The sequence below is a fragment of the Hemicordylus capensis genome, chromosome 5 (assembly GCF_027244095.1).
Source record: "Hemicordylus capensis ecotype Gifberg chromosome 5, rHemCap1.1.pri, whole genome shotgun sequence".
NCBI lineage: Eukaryota > Metazoa > Chordata > Lepidosauria > Squamata > Cordylidae > Hemicordylus > Hemicordylus capensis.
In genome coordinates, this window is record NC_069661.1 from 131,340,912 (window position 1) to 131,368,193 (window position 27,282).

General features: G+C 43.7%; 1 protein-coding gene across 5 annotated transcripts in view; it reads left to right on the forward strand.

Annotated features, from left to right (window-relative positions):
* The first annotated feature begins 11,045 nt into the window (after positions 1-11,045).
* Positions 11,046-27,282, forward strand: part of DUSP16 (dual specificity phosphatase 16) — a 57,023-nt gene continuing 40,786 nt past the window's right edge. The window contains exon 1 of one of the 5 annotated variants that reach the window (XM_053253294.1): positions 11,046-11,208. The gene's annotated coding sequence lies outside the window, so the exon portion shown is untranslated. The other 4 variants (XM_053253292.1, XM_053253296.1, XM_053253295.1 and 1 more) reach the window with 4 other exon arrangements.

A 27,282-nucleotide genomic window follows, 5' to 3' on the forward strand; every position in this document is an offset into this window, starting at 1 on the left:
CTTTGCTTCGGGGAGGGATAGAGAGCAGATCAGAAGTTCATCCAAATATGGGTGTACATAGACTGATTCTGCGCATGCAGGTGATCAAGGCCACCATAATCTTGGTGACGACTTAGGGTGGAGGAAAGACTGAATGGCATTGCTTTGTACTGATAATGTAGGCTGTTGATGTAGAAAGTTTTTTTGTATGTATGAAGATGTAGAAGTATTTGCGATGGGTCGGATAGCTAGGAATGTGGACATACACTTCAGACAGGTTTATGGAGGCTAGGAACTCTAGGTTGCATACCAAAGTGACTCCATCCTTAAGGATCATTTGTGCAAAGTGACTCCATCCTGAAGGATCATTTCCGAATGAAATGGTTTAGGCTCTTCAGGTCTAGAATTGCCCTCCATGAGCCGTCGTTCTTTGGTATAAAAAATAAGATCGAACAGACACCCAGCCATCATTCTGTTGGAGGCACCAGCTCAATGGCCTGGATCTGGATCAGATGTTTAATTGCTAGAGTCATCTGCTGCACCTTCATCAGATTCTTGAAATTTGAGGTAGGGGTCACTGTTACCTCTAAGGCGTGTGCATGTGCGCATGCTCACAAGTTTTCTGATGTACACTCAGTTAATTTTAGATCCCATTCAGGTTGAATTAGGAAGGCCCCACTCTGAATGCAGGTGCGCACACAGTGCCTTGATATTGCTGCCCAGAACAAAACTCATTCTGCACAGAAAAGAAAAGGAAAAAAAAATTAGATGGACCACTGGTAGGGGTGTAAATGTTGGTGGGGAGATGTGGTGAATTCCAGGAGGGGGCCTTGGAAATCATTTCCAGAACCCAGGTGTCGGAGGTAGAATGGCTACAGGAAGTTGCAAAAAGATGGAGCTGGACTCTAACCAGTAGGGAGTCATTGTTTATGACCTTGCTGGAAACCAGTCCCAAAGGACTGCTTGGGTGACTAGTTTCTATTATTTTCTTGGTATCTCTGCTGCCCCTGCTGGCTCCAGGAAGGTCTGCAGTTGAAATTGAACTGTCTGTATTATCTGAAGGAGTTGGAGGACCATCTAGGAAAGGACCTATAGGGATGAAAATTATTAGAAGAGGATCTATATGGGCAGCGATCATCTCTTTTGGAAATGGGCATGGTCTTTTTCTTGTCCCGTGTATCCATGAGAACAGGCTCAAGAGCATCTCCAGATAACTTAGCCCCAGAGAAAGGGTTGGAGGGGAGGTTGAGTTTGGATTTGGGGCCGACCTTCCAGTTTTTTTAACCAGAGGTATTTCCTAACTGCAGCTCCTTCTGCCATGGACCTGGATGCATGTTGGAGACAATCCAAACTGGAATTGGCCATGAAGGTTGCGGCCTTAGCTAATTTGTTAATCCCCTGTCTAAGACGTTTGTTCTCGGGGGGAATAAGTTGAATCAACTCCTTTGCCCATAAAACCGAGGTCCGTGCAAAGATGGAATTAAAAGTGGCTGCTCCAATGACTGTGGATGATGCGTTATGAACCTTACGGAGAAGAAAATCGCATTTCTTATCCTCAGGAATCTAATTGTGCCATAGGTGCATCTACAGTGGGTGGAGCCAACAAAGTCATAACATCATCAGAGAGGGTATAAAGCTTTTTAGGGCATGGAGTAGAGGCCTTGGGGGAGAAAGGTACCTTCCATGCAGTCAGCATGGTATCTCTAAATAGAGGAGGAAAAGGGATGGAAAGAACGGCAGCTGAGGTGGAAGGAAAAACCACTTGTGTCGTAAATCTGTCAAGCTAGCCAGACTAGCCAGACTAAGCGCAACAGAGGCAGAAGCAGAACAACAACATTCAACAGGAATAAATTCTCCAAACGAAGTCCAGTCCGAGTCACTCCAATAAATCCAACAGAGTCCAAAGCAAAATCCACAGGCAAGGTCAACGCAGTCCAGGGTCCAAACACGGTCAAGGCAAAACAGGAACACAGCTGATTAGCTCGCAGAAAACTATTGTTGCTATCAGCAGGGTAGCTATGTTACAGGCATCTTAAATAGGCTGAGCCCTCGGTGCTGTTAATTAAGAATTGCTGAGTCAGCAGCTCTGCCTTTTGTTCTATGCATGCAGCTTCTTAGCTCTTGCTATCTCTTGGATCGTCGCCTCTCCACAGCTGAGACTGGTTGCGCCTCCTCCACAAGACCTGCCTCAACCGGCTCTAACTCATCTTCAATCCTCTGTGCGTCAGACCCACTCTCCTTTGCAACCTCTGGTCCTTGCCCACTCTCCTCTGCTGTCAGCTCTTTCTCTACCTCCAACTCCTCCTTGGAGTCTTCCAGCATGCCCATGACAACCTGGTCCAAGCCCGCCTGAGGTTGGGCAACCACTTCAGGTGCAACATCCTTAATGGCTCTCTGTGCCTTGGCCAAAAAAACCTAAAAATCTTAAGCTGCAGTTGGATTGAGTTGGCAGGCTGAGAGGAAGATTCCTCTTCAGAGAGTCTCCCTCCTTAGTATCAGAAGACGATGAGGATTGAGAAGAATCAGAGTGAGGGTGTCCCTGGGGAGGTTTCTGAGGGACAGGGAGGAGACAGGGGGAGGGGGAATAAGGTGAAATCGTCTGAGGTGAGGATTGGGAGCCAGCAGATAAGGATGTGGAGGAGCTGGAGGGCGGAAAGGTCTCTTGGGAGGGGGGAGCCTCCTTAGAAGAAGAAGAGGGGTGTAAAGGACATTTACTCCTTTTGTGTTTATGAATTCTAGGTAGAAATTGGCCCTTCTCCTTAATTGGAATGACCCCCCTAGTAGGGCTGGAGCCTGGTGAAGAAGAGAGGAAATCAGGCTTGGCAGGGCATCTGGGTTGCTGGGGGGTAGGAGCAGCAGGAATGGGTACTGGATTGGAGGGGGGGAGATGGTGGTGTGGGGGATAGAACTGGCTTTAAGTTCCTTCTGAATACATTCTTTGAGCCACAGCTCCAAATCTGAGGCAACCAGCTTGCGCGAAACAATGTTCCCTGAAGGGACGGTTTGCATGTCCTCTGCTGGAAGGAAGGGATGTTCCAAAAAAGACACCAGAAGGATGGTAGGAGGCTCAGAAGGAAGCGTGGATGCCGATGGTGCTGGGATGAGGAGGGAATGATCGGCAAACCGGGTTCCCCCTCCCCTGGTTGGTTGCCAGTAGTTTTTGTTGCGGGCATGCATAGGTCACCCATTGGAAAAGCAACTAATTCTGTGCCGTCTGGAATCTGTAAAATGGTGGGTGGAAGGCTCTTTCAGTAGGCGCTGCTGGCATACAGCTTGGAACAGCAATCGTTCACTCAAATGGGTGACTGGAGGCTTAGCTTTCTTTTTGTGACGCTTAGTGCGGTCATGCAGTAGTTTCTGTTTTTTGGAGGGTTTCAAACCCTCTTCCTTCAAATGTCTAGGCTTTTTGGAAGCTTTCTTGTGGGTTTTTACAAGCTCCGGAGGAGTGGGAATGGCAGAAGTGTCAGTAGACGTGGGAGGGGTCGGAACGCTGGCTGCATCAGCTGGTGAGGGAGAGTGGAAGCATTTGGAACCTTGGGGGCAGCAATCACTTTTCTCTCCTTCTAAGGCAATACTCTGCCCTCAGAATGGGGGTAATCCAACCGGGAACCCCCTAAAAGTCCCTGGCATGGGATGGTTCCATGTGGAGAGTGGGGAAGGGGAAGTGGAAAACCAAAACAAATCAAACCAGCAGAAGCAAAAACAGAGTCAAGAGATGGAATTCTGGAACTTTAAAAAAATGTTTTGAATTTAGAGAAAGTAAACTAAATGACTCCCTTCTCACCCTGGCACAAAAAAGGAGGGGGAAGGAGAGGAAAATAGAGGGAAAACAGGCCTGAAAATACTGGCTGATCAGAGCTCTCTCAATTCACTATTGCCTGAGGCGAGACAGGAACGGAACTGGGTTTTTTGGTGCCCCTTACCTAGTTACCAAGGATTATCAGCTGCTTTGAAATTCTACTTCTTGTCTTCCTGAGGCATGATTGGCACACAACCCATTGTTTAGGATGACCTCAGACAAAAGCAGAGAAATTATCAGCCTTGCTAGGTCACTTCAGTTGCAAATAAATCGATGGATTAGGCTCCTGGACCAATCTCTCATGCACAGCTGTACACAGAACCAGCCCTACCACGTAGCACAGTGAAGCAAATTGCTTCAGGAGGGGAATTTGGGAAAGCAGATGATTGTGCGGTGGGCTGCCTGCCTGCTTGTTCCTACCACTGCTTTAACGCTAACCTAGCTAAATTATACGTTGCTGCCTGAAGCAGAGTCCAAAATTGTACCCCTCCTCTTTCCCTTTAGTTCAATAAAAATCACACCCCCAATTCCTTCCTACTTTCAAATCCTTTCCCCTTCTTTTCTTTTCTATCAGGAAGGTAAAAATAAAAGCACTGTGGTGCCCATGTGGGCAGCTGTTAAGTGGGCTGCTAAGATGCCCCAGAAAACAGGACCACAAGCTGCCACATGAAATGGCTTGCTCCACCCTGCTTCATGGTAGGATGGCCCTGTCCATGACTGATATCATTAGGGAATACCTGAGCATATTCAAAGGTACCCCCGAGTTCCCTGGAACATAATTTGAAAACCACTGCATTTTGCTTAGAGGATCAAAATATTGGTGGTTTTGTGCCTCCGTTTGTTTGTTTGTTTGTTTATTTATTTATTGGTAATTTCATATGAACAAAAGGCATTTTGCAATCCTCTGGAGAATGGTGATTTTCTGCTTTACACTGAAACTAAGCAACCACTAGCAACAGTCTTAAAGGTCAGATGCAGTTGCTAAAAACATGGTATTTTATTTGAATGCTGTGTTAATATTAGATTAATTTAAGTTCCATGTAACATTGGGGGATAAAATCTTACAAAGTGTCCCAGAATAAATTCTCTGAAACACTGAAGAGATTATGTGGTGCATTTTAAGAATACTGTGTACAGTTCAGTTCTCCATGTTTAAAAAAAAAATATAGAACTGGAAATATACCGAAAATGGCAATCAGCATGCCAGAGCACCCTCCCAGCTATGTAAAGCTAAAGCATTTGGATTATTTTGTTTAGAAAAAGATGGGTCATGGTAGAGCAATGTTTTTCATTGTAACCCAGGGGCCAGTGGTGACCTCCATCAACCTTAAGTGCTGCTCCTTGACTGATTGTTTATTGGGCCTGAGTGAAGCTTCGTCCAAAGCTGAATACTCTGTGCAGTCCCCCTAGCACCATGCGGCGGTGACCATTCCCACTGTGCAGTGCTGTGCTTTGGCAGGTGGCGGGGGGGCTCTTTTAGGGAAACAGAGCCCTATTGAGCCCCTGTATTATCATGGAAGGCATGCATGCCCTTCCCAGTGTTTTCCCCATAGAGCTCTTAAGAGGGGGCTCTGTCTCTCTTAAAGGGGCCAATGGTATAACTATAAAAAATGTGATAATACATCTAAACTGACACATTTATTAAAAATTATAAATTGTAAAACAGTTATTAAAAATATAAAGCTTACACCCTTAAATGCTAAAAATAAATTGGCTTTAAAAATCATAAAAACATGCACATTTCCTATATAATAGACACCTATGGTTAAAGGCAAGATATATCCAAAGTCCAATCTCATCAATATCAAAAGGAAATAGTTTATCAGTGAAGGAAGACCAAGAGTACCTAGAACGAAGTCCACAATATGAAAAGCTGTGGTCAGCAATTAATCAATCCAAAGAAAATGAAGCCATGTAGACTTTCTTATGAATTGTCAAAATAATGATAGATTCAAAGACAAAGTTTCTTCATATATCCCAGAGACACACCCAACACGTTTCAACCCAAACCGGTCTTATTCAGAGGTTTATATTTTATACTCTAGGTATCCTTGTGATGTTTTTCCATAATCTAATAAATTAGAAAATTGATATAGATGCTACCACCAGATAGCTAGTAAGCTCAGTTTCTATCCCTAATGTCTATGAAGTAAGCATGGTTTTACAAATATGTATATCTATATGTAGAATAGGGATGTGCATGAAATGGATTTTGTGTTTTGTTTTGAGCTCAAAATAAAACACAGGTGGCTGAAACATTTTGCTGAAACAGCTGTCGACCTGGTTGTTTCAGCGGAATAAACCACGAAATGTTTCAAGTGTTTTGGCCATAGGGAACAATGGGGAAACTCAAAATACCCCATTGTACCCCATGGGTAGCTCCTAGGGATGCCACAGTGGGTTGGGTGGTAGGGCATCTTAACACCCACATCAATTTTGGAGGATGAATACAACTGAAGGAAGCCCAGGCGGGTGTGCAGCTGGGGGAGTCCATCGTGTGACTTGCCTCTGGGGGAGTCCCAAGGCAGTGGGCCCTAGACAACTGTCTCCCCTTGCCCTATTATAGTTACGACCTTGACGGGGCTCCGTGGTTGCCAGGAGTTGACACCGACTCAATGGCACACTTTACTTTACTATCAATATGGCTTGATAAAATATAGGAAGCAACATGTTTTCATCTTGTGCTTGGGACTCAACATCTTGGGGTTGATAACCAAAAATGGCTACAGGCATCTCTGATCCAGATTAGGACTATAGCAGGAATGAAGGGTTTGGCTCTTTTCTGTTTATTCTTACGCCATTTTCCTACTGAAAACAAAGTTGCTATTTGCTGCAATCTTCAACAGCAGATTTGAAGGCAAATAGCATCTGGAGGGTTGCTTTTCAGCAGGAAAATTGTATTGTGGGCTACCCCCCCCCATTTTTATTTTTATTTATTTATTTATTTATTTATTTATTTAATTGTTGAATTTATATACTGCCTTTCATTAAAAACAATCTCAAGGCAGTTTACAAAAGTTAAAAACATACAATCTGTATTGAGGGCTATTTATTTATTTATTATATTTGTATATCACCCCAAATGTATGTCTCTGGGCGGTTTACAACATAAAACAAATAAAAGAAACATTACAAACAATTTAAAGCCAGGCTATGCAGCTACTTTGGTTAAAAACAAAACAAGATGTAGGAAAAGCAAAACACCAGGTTCACCCATGCATTAAAAGTAACATCTAGTTTGGCCCTGAGAGTAACTTCAAATGTTCTAAACAAGTAGTGGGAAAGGAAGTGTACATGAGTTGCCCTTCCTCTTGCCATACTTAACAGAATGCCCATAGGTGAAATCCAAAATCCGCCCACAAGCTACTATTTTGAACTGGCAATATGGTGCAGGGGAGAAAGGGTAACTCCCGCTTTCTTCCAATACCACAGTTCCACTTCAGTTCACCTCACCTATCTGCTTTGAAAGGGGGAAAATGGAAAGGTTGGGAGATCCAATAACTGATCTTCTATGTCTTGCCTAGTTTGGCTCTAAACCACTTCAATGCATAATCTCCCTTGGGGAAAAGACTGTCTCCATATCTAGAGTGTTAGAGCTAGAACCCTGGCAGCATCAGCTCTCAGCTGCAATGTCTCATAGTGACCACTGGTTTTTTTTAGGGTCATGGATACAAGTGCTGGATTCCTCCCCTCTTTGTTCTTCCAGTGTTTGTCTCCAGAGACAGCTGTTTGTTTTGGTCTCTCTCTTCAGCCATGAGCTACAGCTGAAATTTGAGGAGGAGAGCTGGTCTTGTGGTAGAAAGCATGACTTGTCCCCTTAGCTGAGCAGGGTCTGCCCTGGTTGCATAAGAATGGGAGACTAGAAGTGTGAGCACTGGAAGATATTCCCCTCACGGGACGGAGCTGCTCTGGGAAGAGCAGAAGGTTACAAGTTCCCTCCCTGGCTTCTCCAAGATAGGGCTGAGAGAGATTTCTGCCTGCAACCTTGGAGAAGCCACTGCCAGTCTGTGAAGACAATACTGAGCTAGATAGACCAATGGTCTGACTCAGTATATGGCAGCTTCCTATGTTCCTATGAAATTAAGCTGCAGGTTTTTTTCACATTCATTTGTAACTTTTTCTTTAAATAAATCCTTGTAGTTCTTCAATACAAAAGAGCTGTCTCAAGACCTTTTGTTTTGCTGCTTTCTCACTAAACTGGTTTTGCTTTGCTATTTAGGGACTGAACTGCCATTCTTCCCCTACATAGAGTATATGCTCTGAATGTCTGGTGGTAAAGGAATGGGCTCTGTCTCACATGTTCTAAATAAGGGTAGATAGGGCAAGCACTAGACGTGTAATTTCTGCACATCCCCAGATGCTCACAAATGCAACAAGAGCCAGGACACATATTAAAGTCACCAAAGGTTAACAGCTTTTGACTTACAAAATATTGAAACCTTGGGCAGGGCCAGGTCAGGCATAATCAGGGTAGAGCCTAGGAAAAAAAATGGCAAGTCAGAGGCAGAGAAAGAGCATGGTTGAAGACATATGCTATAACCATCTTGCCAAAGCTAGGCAGGTCAGTGTTTGGATGAGGGACTGCCTGGTAACTCCATCTAGCTGCTTTGCATTCCATGATGGAAGGATGGTGAGATATGGAATAAATAAAATAAACTTGGCAGAGCCAAAGTGAAATATTGAAGATTATGCACAAAGCTATTATTTATTTATTTGATTGATTGATATACCACCCTTCCAAAAATGGCTCAGGGTGGTTTACATCAAAACTATTTGATTATGGATAGGGCCTTGAGGGGAATCTGATGGGTTGTGGGTGGAGTCTGGCATAATTGAAACTCTACTGCTTTTTCTCACCTCAGTACTTGTTATAGTACTGTACTTGATAGGATGCAATTTTCTGGCCAGACAAAAACATTACTATGGGGATACCAATGAAAATGCCTCTTTGAAACAGCTAGCAATCCCTACTCCAGTTACAGCTTCTTGTATATACTCACCATCTGACCAATCTCTATCAAGGGTATCATTCCCCATGTCCACCCAGTAGTTGCTAGGAAGTTTTAGTTAGTCAGTCTTCGTCCTACCTCTCCCCAAGAGCTCCAGGCAAGTAACAACAGTTGAAAATAACATTAAAAATGCACAAAACCAAACTACCCAATGAAATTAGAGTTACTCCACATTTGCTCAACCCTGTCTTTGAATACCAGTCTAAAGAAAAAGGGTTTACAACTCTCATACAAGTATTCAGGTGTGGGCTTTGATGGACCTCTAAGGACAGGGAGTTCAACAACTGTTGGGCAGCCATGAGGAATGCTTCTCCACACACACTTGCGAGTATGTGGATGGTATAGTCCAGAAGCAGGGGTGTAGCGAGACCCCCCAGGGGCCAGGGGACAAAATCTTCTTTGGGGGCCTCCCCATCGAGCATGAAGTGTGCGCGCCCCAAGCCCCCTAAGCCACGCCCCCTGCACCTGTCATCAGATGCAGAGGGCGAGGCAACAAATCTCCCTGCCGCTGCCGCTGCCCCTGCCCCACCAGCGCTATTTTGTTGGCCCGGGGGGCGGGGAGTGAGCCAAGCGGCAGTGGCAGCAGGTGCATACAATGAGCATGTGACATCCGTATCGAGCATGTGATGTCCACATCGAACTGTGCAGGCACGCATTTCGGTCAGAGAGGCCGGCAGAGAAGTCAACCGGCCACAGCGCCCGCTGCTGCTGCCACTCAGCTCATCCCCCACCCCTGGAGACCAACACAAATAGTAGCAGCAGGGCAGGGGCTGCCTGCTTGGGGGCCCCCATACCCTCTGGGCCCAGGGACATTTGTTCCTGTTTGTCAAATGGGTGCTACGCCTGGGTCCAGGAGGCAATCTCAGTTGATTTTGACAGAAGTGATGGTATAAGCTGTGGTAGGATGAGTTCAAGTCATTACGGTAGAGGTACGTTTAGAGTCCAAATATCATAAGTGCATATGGCTACCATGATCCACAGGACTCCACACTCGCTATTATACATCTCAGCCATGGTTTCCCAAGCTGAGATACAAGCTAAGGGCTCTGTGATGAGACGGAGTAGATCCCAGGAAAGCATAGAGTAACCCTAGTCTCCTCACAGGCTCTAACTTCTAGGGATGTGTCTGAACCGGTTCGGCATCAACTTAGGGAAGTGCCAAACTTGCTTGGGTGGCCACATTTGAACTGGTTTGGCGAGGTGGGGATTGGATCCTTTAAAAAGCAGGTAAGCAGGTCCCTACCTGCTCCTCTGCCACCCCACCACATTTCTGGGTGCAGTGCCCAAAAGGCTGTGTGTGGCTGCAATGCTGCTCCCAGAAGCCTGTGTGTGTTGGCGCTGTGCATAGGCTGCTAGAAGCAGTGCTACAGCCACACACAACCTTTTGGAAAGCGGGCACCGAGCCTGGAAGAGCAGATGCAGCACAAGAGCAGGTAAGGACCTGCTTGACTGCTTTTTAAAGGAACAGATCCCTGCCCCACCCACGGCTGCCCAAGCCAGTTCGGGCACTACTAACTGCTTTCTCCTGAACCATGAACAGCAAGAGAGGCTTGGGCAGGACACTTTGTTGATTAACTACCTCTGCTGTTCAGACCTGTGCAGAAGCCAAAACAGAGGGAAATAGTAGTGAGAGCTAAGTTGAATGAAGTAAGAGTGTTGCCAAAGCCTTTCTTGCTATTAACATTGAGGGGAGACAGTTAAAGAATATTGGATTGGCTCATGTGGGTAGATGTCTGTGTTGCTACCCCTTCAGCTTTTCCTCAGACCTCGGTTAAAAATGGGCCCATTAAAAATGTGTTGATCTAGATGGACCAATGGTCTGACTTGGTAAAAGGCAGCTTCCTATGTTCTTTCTACCTTGATCTATGCTGAAAAGACGCAGAATCCAAAATGCACATGCAGAAATTATGCATATACAGGTATAGGCTGGGTCCACAGATCCAAATCAACATGTAAAGGCTAGATCGGAGACATCGGCCAGTTCCTTCTCCAAATCCTGAGGGCACTTCCAAATGGGGGGTTACGAGTCTGGCACTGTCACACCTTGTTCATTCACTCCTTATGGGGGGTGGGCTGGGCTGGTGATGTTTGTATGTCATAATCCATCGCTTGTCAACCTGTACTTTCCCCATGCTTAAATTGTCATATTAATTAAAGGAAAAGCTCTGACTTTTAAAAGAACAGTACAGCTGCAATCACAGCACGTGGGGACTGTTGTTAGTACTACTCTTCTGTCTTTTTATTTGCATGGCACAAGCCCAGGTAAAAGAGAAACAGGAGTAAAGGGGAGAGGACCAGTGTATCCCAAAAACACACAATATCCACTGCAGTGTGGAAGGAGAGCTGCAATTCGACTTGTGTGACTGATGATAGTGGAAAGACAAGGACAAGATGGCACTTTAAAACTTACTTGTTTGGCCTGTAAGTATTTTAATTAGTTTTAAATGGTTTTTGTTCTTGAATTGTTTTTATATTGTTTTTAGCATTGTGTTTTAAATGGTGTGCTTTTTTAAATGTCTTTTTAAATTTGTTGTACACCACCCAGAAATTAATTAATTAATTAATTAATTAGAAAGGTGCTTATCTGGAAGTTTTGTACCCACACTCTGAATGTGTATAAAAGGCTACTCCCATTACAGAACCCAGATGGGGTTGTAGCCCCCTTGTCATGTATAACGCCCCCCCCCTCCTTTAACTGGGAGGATTTTTTTTTAACAGAAGCCAGTATCAGTGAGAAGAACTAGAGAGACCAGAGTAGGCATAATAAATGAAGGGTGAAGGCCAAAATTAGAAAGCAGATTAGAAAGGGGTGGAGGGAATCACAAGAGAGAAAGAAATGTATTGTGTAAAGCTAAAGAAATTTGAGAGAGAGATGAAATGTAGGGGCAGCAGGATGGGCATACAGATCAGCAGAGTCCCTCCTGGGAAGAGAGACCTCATACTTTTAGGAGCACACAACGGCCCAGCCTCCGCCCCAGGAGCTGCCTCAGAGATAAAGTGTCATTCACAGGCGTCTTAAGCGGAGACCTGTGCTGCATTTCTCTCTTATGCACTCCCCACCCCCAACCCCCGCAAAGCCACCAACTTGTTTGGTTCAAATGCTTAAAACGTGGATTTCATGTTGGCATATTTGAGCGACAGAAGAGGGGAGGGGGTTGAGGAGGGAGGCAGCAGAGCGCGCGCGGGGGGGGCGCGCTTGCAGTCATTTCTCTGCCTTGCCTTTCACCCCCCTCCCCCCTCCTTTTCCCTCAGGCTGAGTTCATTCACTGGGATTGGTTTCAAATGACGCCATCTCTTTATTTTTACACCAATGACCTCATCCCAGCAGCAGCTTGCAAGTTTACTGACCAGCAAAAACTCTTTTCTCTCTCCTCCTCCTGGCTTGTTTTGTTCCCTACATTCAATTATTAAGCGTGTTTGCTCTCTTTCTTTATTTACACTGCAGCTTTTGCAATCTCTCTGTAGAAATTTTTTTTCCTCCTTCCTTCCTTTCTCTCAGCTCCCATCAAGTCATCTTCAGGGAGGAAGAAAAAGCTTGAAACGCTTCCTCTCTCGCTGGCTCTCCTTTCTTTCCTTCTCCTCGGCACCATTTCTACCCCCTTTCTCTAAAACGCAGAAAATAATAATAACTCCCCCCACCCCCCGCCCCGCCAAAGAGGAGAATCCGAAGCACAGAAAAATTTCCGAGCGGCTTTGAAGAAGGGAGACGTGAGAGCTGGCAAAGTGAGAAGAGGCTGGTGGCAGCTCGTAGTCCTTTTAAAGCCAAGACAATTTAAAACGAGAGAAAGAGGGGAAACAGTAAGTGTTTGGGAAAAGAAAAGGCAAAGCGACAAGGGGGCTGTCAAGAAGAATTTGGGGGAGACTTCTGCCCTTTCCCTCCTCCCATATACAATCTTCCTCCAAGAGAGTACCCGGAAATCACATGGGGTGGGTTAGACTAAAATGTTGGTCTCTTTCCCTCTCTCTTTTTAAAAAGAACATGTACAAGAAATAAGGTTCTCCACCCCGGTAAGACACGAAAACAATCCTGAATTGCTTAGTAATTTCTTCGCTCCATGCTTCTCCATTTGTTGACTTGGGTTTGAGCGCCTCCTCTTCTTCCTCCTCCGAAGGCTTGTGTTGTAAGATTATTTTTATTATTATTATTTTCTCCCATGGGCAGGCTGTGGGGGATGGGGAAGGAGAGAGAGAGAGAGAAACTAGTTATATAAAATGATCTGGTACATGAGTGGGTGCTGACCAGTTTTGTCGCCACTATTAATTTTGTATTTGCAATCTCACTTTCCTACCCCTTCTGTTCCTTTTCTTATGTTCTCCTCCAGTTGCTTTCTGGGTGGTTTCTTCTTCTTCTTCTTCTTCTTCTTCTTCTTCTTCTTTTAAAAGAATATTCATCTAGCCCCAAAACGGTGTTTGCAGTCCCTTAGTCTATCCCCTCTCACATGGACTAGAAGAGGACCAGTTATGTACTAGCACTGGAAATCTTTAAAACAATTTTAAACACTAGCTCTTGTATGGTCCTTCTCCCCCCCCCCCCCCCATGTTCTTTTGCTTTCCACATTTCCATTTTGGAAAGAGTGTATAGCCACCTGTCTCTCTGGTTTGAAATGCCATGCTTCAAAGGTTATTCAAAGAGGAGAAATCTAGTAGACTTACAGTATTTAAATTTTTTGCTGAAGAAAATGGGGTAGGGGAAGGAATATGCTTCAAAAATGTAAAATCAGCTTGTACTGTACTGAATTAATTACACTACATTTTATTGATAATCTTAGTGATGTAGGCTTTTCTGTAATGCACAGCTAATGTTGCTTCTCTGCCTGCCTCTCATAACATTTGTGCCTTTATAGGCAGGAATTTGACAGATTAAGCCTCCCTATCTCCATGCAGGAGAAAACTTCATCTGTTGGATCTCTGCCTGTCATGTAGCAGTTAAGGACAGAAAGGATCATCCTTTCCTCTACACAGCTTTCTTCCTATCAGCCTCTCCTGTTAAATAAACTATGAGAGTTTGAGCAATAAAGTACTTCACATAACTACCATTACAATATTGGCCAGAAATATTAGAACACCTTCTAGAACATTCAGTGCTGCTGTAAAAATACAGAAGAAATTATTTAAGTGTTGTGGATACGATTTTAAATTTCTTGTTGTGTTTTTGATTTGGATTGATGGTGTTAAAATGTTAGTAGGGTTCTTTTTAAAAAGAAAACATTTTAGGGAAAGAGAACCACCATGGCCTGTTGACATTTTGCTGACTAAGGTATATGTGACAATTCTGTTGCATAATAAGACCAGCACTTACTCTGTTTGGTGGCCCTAATCAGTTTTATTTTAAAATTATTGTAAGCTGTTATAAGTCTTGCTTTTCAATTCTAAGCATATTTGTTTTGGAGTGTATTCAACTGATTTTGGTACACATTCTTCCAAAAATTTTGTGTTCAGGATCATAATCCGTGTGTTCCATAATATTTAGCAATTATGCTAGTAGATGAGTAACTTGTGAACTGACAGATTGGACAAATCAGGAGCTGAGAAAAATGACTAAACATGTGGAAAATAAGGTAAATAAATATTTACCTTGAGGATTCTTTAAACAGCAGAATCTTGGAAAAGTAGAGTTTTGTTTTTTAAATTAAAGCCTGTGCACCTGTTTGAAATAGTTGGATAATAGAATTTGCATTACTGAAAAGCTAGAATAAACAGTTTGTGAGAATAGGGAGGGTTGGTGCACTGGTGTTTGGATAAATATATTCAGCAACTGGTTAATATGTTGATTTTTTTAGTAGTATAGTGTTGAGAACCTGGAATCCAGCCTGGTGCATTATTGTTGGGTTTGGCTGTGAGATACTCATTTTCAGGTCTCCAGCCCAAAAGTGCACTACTCGCCCATGTACATGGTTGTCATGAATGAGAAAGGTGAAAATGTACTCCCATTACCGTGGCAGTAGGGAGTACTGTTGTGTGCATGAACTTCTCGTCCATGTAATAAATGAAAAGTTTTTGCATACACCCAGTTTAATAGTGCTAGATCTCCATGCAACTTTGGAGCATGATATCTGAAGCTATTGTGTTCAGGCCACAGCTGACTGTGTGAAATAGCACTTAGTGAGGTTATTCACACGAGCAAGCAAAACCAGGCTAAAGGAGCCCAGCCTGGTTTTGCTCGCTCGTGTGAACCACCGGGATCGTGCCCGATCCTGGTGGTACATGGTGGCAAAGCTGCGAAAATAGCTACCTCGTTAAACGAGGTTAGGGGAGTAAGCAGTCCCCTAACCTCGTTAAATTGATCGTGTGTCTGCCACAGCTCCTCACAGCCTCAGCAGGCACACTCGGGGTGGGGGGGCTCCCAATAATGTACCACGCACTCACACAGTGTATTATTGGGGCTTCAGGGGGGCAGAGAGTCACATGGCAGTGCTTCGCTGAACCCGACCCTCGGAGTGGCTGAGTGAGGCACAGGCGGCCCTCAGGAGAGCTGCCACTCGTCTGGGCGGGCGATCTGCCCACCCAGGGACAGAACACTTATCATCTGCGGGGAAGGTAAGGTAAACCCTCCTTCCCTGCAGTTAGCTCCGAAGCTCTCCTCCCTGATCGTGAGAAGAGCTTCAGTGATTATTCTAAAAAATGTGTTGGTGATCATGAGACGAAGGAAGGAAGGGAAGATATGAGGAAAAGAGGAGATCTTGCAGTTTAAGTTCCAACATGTAGTTTTCCAGAAACAACTGAAATAGGTTTTTTTCTAAAGCTATACATAAGAAATCTTGTATGCTGTTTAGGTTTAGACATATTATTGCAAAACCCCGGTTTGTTTAGCTGTAACTGCTGTTTGTTTTAATGATGGAACCTGCCTGAACTGGTCTGTGTGGGTCTGACAGACCATGAGGCTCTCCACACAAGGGGTTTTGTGGGGAGAGCTGGCTTAACCCACTTTCCCCACACATGAGCAGGCAGCTCACCCTGGGCAGCCGGATTGGCCACCCACACAATTAATGGAGCCAGTTGGAGTGGCAGGATCAACCCCCAGAAGTCCCAGAATATCCCACACATGCGGGGCATACTGGGGAGCCCCCCGACTCCGGAAGTCTTCTAGCCTCCCTATGAGGGGTCTACTCGTGAGATGCCGCAGCACAGAGCTGCGACACACGACCCCCTAAAAACGGGGTTAGTGGAGCTCACGCTCCACTAACCTTGTTAAAGGGGGCGGCATTTAGGGAGCCTTGCTGCCAGGAGCCACATGGCTCCCGTTGCAGCACACAAGCAGCAGGAACCAGGCTGGGCTCCCTTTGCCCAGTTTCTGCTGCTCGTGAGAATAGCCTCCATATCTTGAAGCTGATTTGCAAACCACAATGTGTTTTAATTGTTATGTCTGAAAGTACAATCCATTAACAACTGGTTATGGCTGTTGTGTCTTAAGAGGCTTGGGAGTGAATTTATGGACTTATGAAGCCAGCGTCTGAACAATCAGTTATAAATCATAGTTTGCCTGCACATCTCAAAAGTCAAAATGTAAATATGAGATCTTAACTATGATCAGCACAAATCATGATTTTGTGTTATGTCTGAACTCAGTCAGTAATCTGACTGTAAAGGTAACTTTAGTATAACACACCTGCTGGATGAAATTATTCCAATTTTTTAAATTCAATGTGAAATTACGTCTTCTATGGAGGCCATTCACACAATCAAAAACTGTGTTCTGCCCAGGTTTGGGAGCTGTGTGTGTTCCCAATTTTTGGTTGTGTGGAAGCAAAGTAGGAGGAAAACCTGGGTAGCTTTTTCTCCTGCCTTGCTTCCACACAATCCCTTCTACCCAGGTTTTCCTCTTACCTTGCTTCCACACAACCAAAAACTGGGAGTACACACAGCTCCCAAACCCGGACAGAACACAGCTTTTGACTGTGTGAACGACCTCTTGGTGTGCTTGTGCCCTGTGTCATGCTTTGTCCATGAACTTTGAGTTAGGTTCTTAAATGGCAGCTTGAGTGTGATCATATGTAAACGTAAAGAGAGCTTGTACTATAATTACATTAACAACAAATGACTAACATTAGGTGGATATATAACCTGGTAGGTTAGCAAAAAAACCCTAAAAAAACCTGTGGACTGTTCTTCTATGAATTTATTTGCCAAGCAGGTTTCAGCCAAGATTGTAATACTGTCTGTAACAGAAGAATTGCACTGAACTGTTGCTCCACAGCCTTGCCTACATGGTCAGGAGTGACCAGTCTGCAACAGGTACCATGTTTTTAAAGTGAGAAACAGATGATTAATGCTTATGGAAAGATCTTAGTGTTTGGAGTAATAAACTAACTGGTACTAATTCAGTGAAGTCCCCCCCCCTTTTTTTAAAATATACTGACTAATTGAAGAAAATAACTTCTGATAAAATAAGAAGTTCAAAATAACAAAATAGCTTCAAAATAACTATTAGCAGTCAGTAGCAGTATCTTTGAGACATTGTTCACACAGGATCTGCAGGGTGAGCTGAAGCTGTTGACAAAGCAAACATAATCTAATACAGAACCATAGTGACTCTTTTCAGAAGAACAGCCTGTGTCCCATCAAGTAGACCCTGATTCTCCATGTAAATCAATGGCACACTTCCTCCCCCCCAATACTTTGTACAATGTTAGTGACCCTGACTTTAAAAAAGAAATCAGAAAGTAGAACTGGGAAAGTAATAACACTACTCAGCATTTTCTATTGTGCATTCCGGGTGTTCAGAGTGCTTCATGTACATATGCCAGCAATACTTCCAATGAGTCTGTAAGGTAGGGCTAAATTATTATTGTGGTGAGACATGATGAGATGAAATGGAGAGAAGTGTGACTTGCCTGAGCCTATTTAGTGAGTTCCTGGCTGAAGTGAGATGTGTACTGGGTGCTTACAGGCTCACCTTCTTAACTACTGCACTACCCCAGCTCAGTAGAGGAGAAAAATTCTGAGTTTGGGAATGCTATCCCCGTGGGCCTGATTGAGTGATACTTTTGTGCTGTGGGGAGTGAGTGGGTCAAGGCTCATAAACCTTCTTATTGCCCTCACGCCATGGGGAGAAGTCAAACATAGTTAACAAGGAGATTCTGCATGTATTTGAAAGCAGGATCTTCCTGATCCTGCTGTAGAACAACTTGAAGGGGGGATCTTATCCCTCAGGGTATGGGAGATCCTGCATTCAAGTAAATGTTGAGCCTCCTTGTTCATTTATTGTCTTTCCTGTAGTGATGGAATGCATAGACTAGAGGGCATTCAGTTAAGCTAACAGCCAAATTAAAAAAAGAAAGGTTTCTTCAGTTTTATAAGATGCACTCATTGCCACAGGATGTGATACTAGCCAAAACTGTGTTTTTTAAAATGGCTTGGCAAATTAATGCAAGATAGGAATATTGGTAACTGTCGCTCAGATGATTAGGACATGAATCATCATGTTCAAAGGTTGCCTAAACCTAGCCTGTGAAGAGATAGTAGTGAATGGCAGGGAATAGAATTTTCTGTTAAGGCCCTTGAGAGTGGGCTATTGTTGCATACAGGATACTGCTGGTCTAGGAGAATCATGGCTCTTTATAGTAGTTGCACTGGTGTCAATCCATAGTAATTTCAGGGATATAAATAGGAGAGTGTAACGTTGCCATTTGTATAAATAGTATGTCCCTGTGTAAATGGAGAAAGCTATCCTACATGTTTAGTAACAAAACCCCAGCATGTTCAGCTAGCAAGCTGTGCCTCATTGAAATGTAGCATGTCTAACTGTAACTCTAGATAACCATGCTTATTCATCTGCGTAGTTCTTGCATGTACTATATGCAGAAGTTTGGGAGATATGGAAGGCAGGAATTCTGCCAAGAAGGAATAATAAGGCATTGTCTTCACAAATATTGTCAGTCACATTTGCTTGTGTGTTGTGAGGGCATGCTTGACAGTACAACAAAGGGGAGAGTATGAGAATAATTCCCAGCATACTGCTTGGAATTTGTTCTCAGTGTTAATGTTTTCTATGGAAGAAAGCATCAATGACATTCTATCAAGCAAAAAAAGATGTAGCTTCTTCTCTTTAACACCTCAAATTTAATTTTAATTAAACTATCAAAAGCTTCAATAAGTACTTAATCAAATTTGCGAGGGTCAGCTAATTAAATTAGTACTACTTTTTATTCTAGCAAGAAGGCTGAAAAAGCTTTATACAGCCTATTCCCTGGCACTATGTATATGCTAGAGTTTTAAATAAACAAAATAAAGAGAGATACATAGCCTTGAAGTCTTGGGTGTATGCGGTTGACATGTGCCAGAGGGCCAACCACAGCTCATTTGTTCATGTACTCAAGTGACAAGGGATGTGTGTCTTCACAGTTTATGTGTTTACCATGACAGCCCCCCGTGTACCAATGAATGTGAAGTGATTCTGCACACATCCATCCTTCATCTGTTCTGGCCACACTAGCTTACTGAAGCCTGTTGCATCTTCCCAATCTCTCATTTTGCTTGTTTCTTCCTAGCTTGGCTTTCCAAATGTGCTTACATCTCGGGCTCTTACCTCCCTGCTGAGGTTCCTTGCCCACTACCCATCTTTTCTTGATACCTCTTACTCTGGGCCCACTGGCTGCCTCCCCCCCCCAATTACCCCTTTCCCCACAGCTAGTACTGCTGATCACTCTGTACTCTTCTAAACCTTAAAGGGTGACCTACCCTACACATTCTGAATTTACAACCTTACCTCATGAGTTGTCTTTAATTTTTGTGTCTATTTCTTGGGTTTCTCTTGTCATGTTTAGGCATCCAAGCTGTGTGCGGTGCCGTGTGTGTGTGTGTGTGTGTGTGTTGAGGGGGCCCCCAAGGAGGGTGTGTGTGTTGTTGGCCCACTCCTTCTGGGCCAAAGGATGGACAAGCAAGCAGGTGGCAATAGGTAGCTAAAAGTGACTAGGGAGCATGTGGTGGAGGGCCCCAAGGAGTCCAGGTCTTGGCAGGTGTCATGTCAGTTTCTGACAGTATGCACGTACTAAATTATAACAGCCCCCAGCAATATATGATGGGCAAAATAACTTTGAGAGGGGAACCCTTGAAGAGAGGAGGAGTGCCTATTAAGCCTGTGCTTCGGCTGTGCCAAAGCCAATTATCTGCACCACTGTATTGATACCGTGTGGAGGCAGTTGCTCACTGTGTGACTGTTTCTGTGAGGTACTGCTCACTTCCAGTGCTGCATGGGGCTACTCTACAGGAAGCAGAGCCATGGAAAAAGCACTTGGAAGGATGATTACCTCTCCAAGTGCACCCCGCACACTGTTCCAGCCATCACTGGGGCAGAATGGACTCTGCTTCCCATAACAAAACCCTCCCTAGCACTGGAAGCATACAGTACTGCATGAAGATGTCTGTGCTGTGATTGGCCACCTCCATGTGGTGTAGATAATTTGGCTTTGGCACAGCTAAAGCCCAAATCTAGTGCCTATCTCTTTTCCTACCTATTGTTTTTCAGTCCATTTCCTCCCCTGCAAGGTTCCAGGTGTGTGTCTGCAAGGGTAAGCATCCTACCCTTTTATCTGTGAACAGAGGAATTAATTGTGATACTTCCACCTATTATGAAAGGATCCTTTGAATGCCTGCAAAGCAATAATAATTGTTGAGGAAAGTTTCTGCCATTAAGCTATTCCTGTTACTAGTTTGCTTTGGTGGCTGATAGTTTATTGGCAGCTGCTGTAAGAACTCCCTAGTGGAGATCTTGTTGGCCATCAGTATGTTACTTTTTTCCTCAATGACTGTAGCAGGTCCGCATTTGAGGTGGGAGGAGGGGAAGAAAAAGGAGGCTGGAGGCATGTGCTAGAGAACAGGGTTTATGTTTTCCTTGTGCTCCATTTGTGGTTTGCTGCAGAGCCAAGAGTGACCTACTCAGAGTTGGCTCTGAACAGACTGGCAGGCTTCCACTTTCTGTCTCTGTGAAATGCTGTTGTAGACTTTTGAATAACTGAGGTGGGATTTAAAGAGAGAGAGAAGAGGAGGAACTGAAAATTGCAGTTAGTGTTATCAAAGTGAGGTAGGTGTGTTCTTTATAGTTCTACTCTCTAACAAGTTGTGGAGAGTGATTTCCTTCTAAGAAGTATTCTGCCTTTGTTTTCTCTGAAACTCCTCCTGTGCTTTTTCTCTTGATTATGGACCAATTGATGTTCACAGCTCATTGGTAGGATAGGGCATGAGTCACTGGATGTAGCACTTGCCAAAACTGTCTGGCTGCAGACTTTGTCCAGTGGCTTTGCCAAATTAGCAGGCCAATAAGGCATACTTGCAAGTGTTCATTTCTAGTAGTATTAAGAATTAGTTACTGCTGGCTTCCACAAACATTTTTAATAGCATTTTCTTTTAAATAACAGGCATATAAAATATTTTTATATTTCTGGATTGCCCTGTGTATAATAAGCTCTGGACCAGATCAAACCCAAGCAGCTATCGTGGCTAAACTAAAGCTTTCAGAAATAAAGAGGGACTCCTTCATTTATACAGTGAAGTGTTGTTATTAACTGCATTGATCTAATTGCCCTGAACATGTCAGTAACATTTGTATGGTTTTTATTCAGTCCAGGTCAGCACATATGGAATGCGTGCCTGCTTCAGAACATTCTAGAGTAGGGGTTCCCAACCTGTGGTACTCCATATGTTGCTGAATTACACCTCCCATTATCCCCAGCTACAATTTATTGTGGCTGGGGTTGATGGAAGTTGTAGTTCAGCAACATCTGGAGCACCACCGGTTGGGAACCCCTGCTCTAGAGCTTCACTACTGGTGCTCACTCCCTCCCTCCCTAAAAGGAGAATGTCCTGCATGAGCTCAAGCCTGATGAGATAGGCTGAATAAATTTCTGCTTAGCAATTTTCTAACCACTGTGTTAGCAGCAACTTAGGGCCACACATTTGCTTCAGTGTGTGTTTGAGGCATGCTTAAAACCAGAAATCGTTTCTTTCACAAAAAGTAGCCCTGGGGCCCCCATCCTTTTCTCACTCCTAGTTATGGGAGCAGAGCAGTTGGCCACAGACCACAGGGCCACCAAATTCTATGTCAACAAGCAAGGGGGCACAGCCTCCTGAAGACTCTGCTGCTTGGCCATCACTCTTTGGAAATGGTGCACATGACATAATGAAGTTATTTCCGCAATCACTGGGAAGCGGGCTAAGGGAGCTTAGCCTGCTTCCCAGTGATTGTGGGAACCACCTGGCTCGCAGGCAGCTGGCCCACCTAATCCCTCCCCCTTAAATGAGGTTAACAGAGCGAGTGCTCCGTTAACCTCATCTTTTTGCTTGTGTGTCGCCGCGGCGTGCAGTGACACATGAGTTTGCACATGAGTACAAACAGCCTCCCGGGCTTGGGGGTCTTTCCAGGATGCCCCATCTGCTTGAGCGGAGCATCCTGGGACTTCTGGAGGCCACATGGCCCACGATCTCCGCAGCCCCCACCAGCTCCATGATGCAGCTGGCAGTTGTGTGGGCGAACAATCCAGCCACCCAGGGCTCCGCCGCTGATCGTATGTGGAGAGAGTGGGCTAATCTTGTTCTCCCCACAGACCTCATTGAGGCGCTTCACAGCAATCGTGTGAAGCGCCTCATTGTGTTATTGGTCAGTAGCTCACAGTGGGACATGAGAAGTGGTCCATGAATGGTCATTTTCACCTGCTTTTCTGTTGGTTGGAGCAGCTCATGATGAACCTTTATAATGTTCCCTAGCTGCTTCTGTTTCACAACCACTAGGTGTAGTATAGTTACTTCAGGCAACTGAGAAATAACTGTGTACAAGGACTCTTAACCTGTATCTTTAGGCATGTGCTCATGTGGGATCTTCACTTCTAGGGAGAGAGAAGGTGAGTGCCAATTCCCTTGCTAAAATTATATAATAATCTGAAATTTAATGGAAGTGCAGATTCCATATGTGGGGCTACAAAGATGACAGCTCAAAGAACATGAGTTACTGGTAACTTTTGTTCTCCTATGGAATCAGTTCATACATTCAGTTCACAGACATTGAGTGTACATAATCAACTAGTGTACTGTATATGTTTGTGTGAACTATGCTTCAGAAATGAATAGCAGAACATCGAATCATGTTCTTAATACCTTACATGATTACAAGAATAATCATTAGCATCATATGCTTATTCAAATTTACTTAAACTTATTTTGATAAAATTGCTCTTTAGTTTAAGCAAATTAATCAGGTACTCTTGTTGAGCAATGAGATCTAATCCTTCTCATACATATACTGGTGTGGTAGGATTTGTTGGTAGAACATAGCTATGCCAGATTTGGATATGAGGAAATGCCTAGTGAATCTTTTATCTGTAGTTTTATGGGGAATTGCATAGAAAAGCAATGAGGAAGTTTTGATCATTTTCTGTCTGGACTTTGGTATCTTGGTTGTACCAGCTGTTAATGTGCAGAACGCAGTATGCAGTCTTTTGTATGCAGCATTGAAATTAAAAAAAAGAAATACTGCCTTTTAACTCTCCAATAGGCTTTTCTTGTGGTTTATTATTAAAGCATTATTACGTGAGTTCTAGAATAGTAGATAAATTTATGAAAGAAAGAGAGGATATCTCTGTATTGCAGGGAAAGCAAGTCTAATGACAACTTAAAGACTAAGAAACCTCTAAAGTTGTATGAGATGTTTAAGATAATGGCCTATTTCATCAGTTGCAGGTTGTGCTATAATAAATGTTTCTTGAAGAACCTGAAGCTTTCATGCTTCCATGACTAATATGTATAATGATGCTTGGGCTTCACTGATTGACTCATTCATAGTGATGTCAAAAATGTTTTGACATTTCCTGACAAACTTTTGACAGGAACAAATATTTACATTCCAAATAATTAGAATACTTCTTTTCAACAACAACAAAAGATTGGAAGGTAGATTAATTAGCTAAAAGAAAGAGAAGCTGACTCTCTGTTTCAAAGAGACTTGCAATCTAAAATGAAACACGAGGGAGATTCCAGCAGCAGCCACTGGGAGAGAGACAGTGCTGGACTACATAGGGACCGTGGCTCTCCCCCTGCTAAATGTTGGAGAGCCACCACTTTAAAAGGTATCTCTTTGCCTCTTGTATGTCTCAGTAACTCTAGTATTCTGGATGCCTTGGACCCCTGCTAACCACCCCAGATACAAGAAAAATCTGAAAACTTCATGTATGTACACCACTCCCTTTAAAACAAGGGTCAAGAAATGTACCCTGAAATTATTAGAGTGTTCCCACTCTAACTAGGAAACTAAAATATCACACAGAAATAGTCGAAGGCACCCTGATTGGACTATTGGTAGAGTGTAGCCTTCTTTAGATGTAATAAAAACTGTGGAAGCTGTATAGCAGGCATCCCCAAACTGCGGTCCTCCAGATGTTGCTGAACTACAACTTCCAACATACCCAGCCACAAAAAAATTGTGTCTAGGGATGCTGGGAATTGTAGTTCAGCAGCATCTAGAGGGCTGCAGTTTGGGGATGCCTGCTGTATAGCATCCTGAGACCATGCTCTGAAGCCTGGCCTCTGAAGAGACAAACGCTGTGCTTGTGTTCAGGTTCTTCCCTGAAAATAGTATATTTTTATGCTTAAAAGCCCAAACTTGGGGCACAGCTTTTAATTCATAATAGAGGAAACCAGCACTCCAGTGAAGTGAAATCATTTGCTGGCCTGTGGGAGTTCTGTTGCTTCCTCAGAATTGAATTTACAAGAAGAGAGAACACCAGGGATGACTCAAAGGGGTAGTGGGCACTGGGCTCTCCCCCAAATCATTTCCCATTCCCCCACCCACCAGACTGGAACTTCATATCAAATTATCAAACAATACAGCCATAGTATATTATGCTCCTATAGCTTGAATTAATTATTTTAAAACTCCATTGTTTGTGGTGTTATCACTTTCACCTCCCTCAATCCTCTGGCATATGCAGAAGACTTGCAGGAGGGGCAGGGGTTTGTTTGGTTAGTTCTGGGCATTAGCGAAGAAAAGTAGTGGCATTGTGCATTCTCTCTCTAGGTGTCAGCACAGAGACCTTCCCTGTCCCTCCAAGTTTTCTGTACATGCAGGAGGAATTGGTGGGGATGCTAACCACAAACAATGGCTGGCAGATTCAGCAAATAAGTAATATATTTATCATCCTGGGAATAACTCAGCAATTTATTTATTTTTTTGTCTTGTGTGCTGTCTTCTGAATTCTTACTTTTTCTTGGGGTGGGGGAGCAAATATGTGTTAAATGGAAGAGACAAAGAAATATGTATTTGACTGAGATCTTGCTAGACAAGTGCTATTCTGTAGATGGCCTTCATAGTGACCCTTCTGCTTAAAAATTATACTGTGTTCTGTAAATAGATGCAACAGCACTATGCAATAAGACACACCCTTTTAAAACTGCTTCCAAACTGCTTCCAAACTGTATTTTAGTTATTTTTATGCCGTCCCCAACATATTTTAAAACTGAGTTGTGTTTTGCTTTATTAAGAGTTGACTTCTACTTTCTTTGGCCTGTATTCATTTGTCTGGTGCTTGTTGGGTTCAAATTATTGTGTGTCTCCTGTATGCAATCTTTCCGCTTTCTGTAATAATTCTGGGAACTGAATGTTGTAAGATTGAAAGCAGACCTAATGGCACATTCAGTGATATAATTGTGACATGATCTTGAGATAAGTGGTGATGTCATTCAGCTAATGAAGTCATTCCTTTCTTTCACCCTCGGCTCTCAAGCTTGTTTTTCTGTCACCACCTTCATTTTATTGCCATACAAATGGGTGATTAAAAATCCCAAAGATATTTCAGTGTTTTGCAATGATATGGTAACTTCCAACCCCTCCTCCTCCTACTTCCTCTTATATGTAAGATGGGAAATTCCTGGCAAGTTTATACTCCCGCCTATAGTTATATGGATACACAAACTTCCTCCTTCAAAATAACACTTACATGTATTTGGAAGTCTGGTACTTTCACAATCACTTTCCCCCCCGAGATCAATACATAGTTCCTCCTTGCAGTCTGTTGTTACAAGCAATTCCTTCTTATTTTATTTTTGCCAGTTCAGTTATGGAATGTACATATATCAGGACAAGAATTGGGGTCTATGTGGCTATTCTCAAATTCAGACCTGGAGTGTATGTTTGGGGTCAGTTGCTGAAGTTGGACACAAAGGCTTGAGCTGAAGCCTGAAACAAGAACAGAAAGTCACATTCCTATTATCTATACCTGATCTCGCCAATTTAGACACTTTATGTTATCTGCCAATTGCAGAAGTCAGTGTTGCATACCCCCAGCCTTCCCCCATATGAAGAGAACATTCAAGCTTGAGTAAACATGGTCACATGATCCCTTAGAGGGCAAACTGGATGCTATGGTGGCATGACCCTTGTGAAAGGATGCAGGTCATGTTGAACACCTCCTAAGCGAAGGGATAGCAAACAGCATGACTGGATGGAGAGTGGGTGATGAACCCTTCCCCTGCTTGTATTCTCCCCCCATAACTACTCCCCCCCCAGCTGTTTTTTTCCTAGTGGGGGTTGCTTCCAATCCTTGAGTCCCACTGGGAGAAAAATAGCTGGGGACAAGTGATTTGGGGTTTTTAGCCAAGGTGGCAAAAAACCTTGGGCCCAGCTGCTATTTGGGAACTCAGGACTCCCAAGTCATATACCTGTTGCAGAACCAGGATGAGGGGTAGGCGAGCAAGGCAGCCATTACATAGATGTTAAAATGCTTGAGGGACAAAACAAAGTCCTGAGGGATACCAATACCACAATGCCAAGAGGAGTCCCCCAGAACCACCTTCTGGAATTAACCTGTCAAAAAGGACCAGAGCCACATGCAAAGCAAGTCCAGTCCCAGTCATGTAGTCCAGAAAGATGGTATTGAATGCTGGTTGAGAGGTCCAGCAAAACCAACAGGAATACACTCACTTGTCCAGTTTGCAGCATACATCATCTACCAGAGTGACCAAAGTTGTGACCAAAACCAGAAGCTGAACTGAAATGGGCCCAAATAATTTGTTTCATCCATGTATCTCTGGAGTTGGATTGCCTTTTAAAAGCTTGAGCACCTTGGCCAAGAATGGAAGATTGGAAACATGATGGTGGCAGAGAAGTATGTCCTCTGCTGCCATCAGTGCCACAAAGTAGGCATTGCTGGACAAAGGGATAGCCACCACCTGGTGGATTCTCTCACCCCTGTCATGACTTGTCTACCTCCCATTACCATACTTCACTCTGCCCGTTACCCTGACAGTAGTGTTGCTCCTCCCATCTTCTTCCCAACCCTGAGAGAGGCATACTTTAATTTCCACCTTCCACATTGAGCAATACAAAATTAGAACATTCCCAGCATGTTTTGTTTTTCAAAGACTTATTTGTTGGTATTAGTTAGTTCTCATTCATATCATTTTTTTTTTAGAAAGCTTGTTAAAACTTGGCTTTTTATCCAGGCTTTTACATAATCATTTTTACTGCTGCTTCTGTGTGTTTTTACCTGTTGTATTGTTTTTATGCTTGTATTT